Below are 1,363 nucleotides of genomic sequence, written 5' to 3'. Positions count from 1 at the left end.
TTAATGGAAATGGATTAATTTAAGCTGTAAGAACAGTTAGCAAGAAGCCTGCCACGGCCATACAGTTTGTAACCAATATAAGTCTCTGTGTTTGCTTGGTTGGGTCTGAATGGCTGTGGGACTGGCAGATGAGAGAGATTTGTCCTGACTGTGGGCAAGGCAGGAAAACTCTAGCTACAAGAGTCAGGTGGCTGTCTGTGAATTTGAGACCAGCCGAGAGCAAGTTCCAGACTAGCTAAACTATACAGTGAGACTCTGTCTAAAAAAAAAAAAAAAAAAAAAAAAAAAAAAAAAAAAAAAAAACAAACAAACAACCAGATGGGGAGGCTGAAGAAATGGCTCCGTGGTTAAGAACACTGGTTGCTTGGTTGCTCTTCCAGAGGGACCAAGTTCAGTTCCCAACACCCATAGTTCATAACTGTAACTCCAGACATACACACAGACAACCACCAATACACATAAAATAAATTAATTAAATTAGAAAGAAAGAAAAAATCACATTTTATTTAATTGGTGCGCATATGTGTGTTTGGCTGGAACCTCCAGCTCCCTCCTGCTTGATCTGGAACGCCCATTCCTTTTTCTCCAAACTCCGCCCTCTCAGAAAATCTCCAAAACAGGAAAGGTGCCAAAAGCCCTGTTCCGCATTCTTGGTGGCTGCAGCAGTTCCTCCCCTGAAGTTGCCAGCTGCCCAAGTCCCCGCCTAAAGCGTTCAGCTTTTGACCATACTTGGGCACAAACCCAGCTTGTGGCAGGCACATCATCACCCCTCGCCTACAGGCTATATAACTACCCTGCTTTAGTTTGGGTGTGTGACTTCTCCAGCCTGATGTCTGGGACAGGAGAACTCACCTGGGAATTGCTTTGTTTGAATAGACCTGTTCTTTTACTTTTTCAGTTTGGCTTGATCTGGCTTACTGTGTTGGCAGAGAAACATATTATCTCCATACAGAGAAAACCCATTAGTGTGTATGATGTATGTCTCTCTGTGTATGCATGTGCATGCTCAGGGGTCAGAGGACAATTTTGAGAAGTTGGGGCTCTCCTTCCACACTTGGTTCCTGGGCAGCAAGCACCTTTACCCTACTAATAAGTTTTCTGCCCCCGCAAGCCTTAATAAGTTTCTCCACTGATGCAATGAGCCAGATCAGGCCGAATTGAAAAAGTATAACAAGAAGTTTATTGAAGCCAGGCGGTGGTGGTGCACGCCTTTAATGCCAGCACTTAGGAGGCAGAGCCAGGTGGATCTCTGTGAGTTCAAGGCCAGCCTGGTCTACAGAGTGAGTTCCAGGACAGGCACCAAAGCTACACAGAGAAACTCTGGCCTGAAAAACAAAAAACAACAACAACAAAAAAGAGGTTT

This window comes from Peromyscus eremicus, chromosome 7 (genome assembly GCF_949786415.1).
Source record: "Peromyscus eremicus chromosome 7, PerEre_H2_v1, whole genome shotgun sequence".
NCBI classification, from domain to species: Eukaryota; Metazoa; Chordata; class Mammalia; order Rodentia; family Cricetidae; genus Peromyscus; species Peromyscus eremicus.
The sequence above is the reverse complement of the archived record's forward strand: the minus strand, read 5'-3'. Positions refer to the sequence as shown.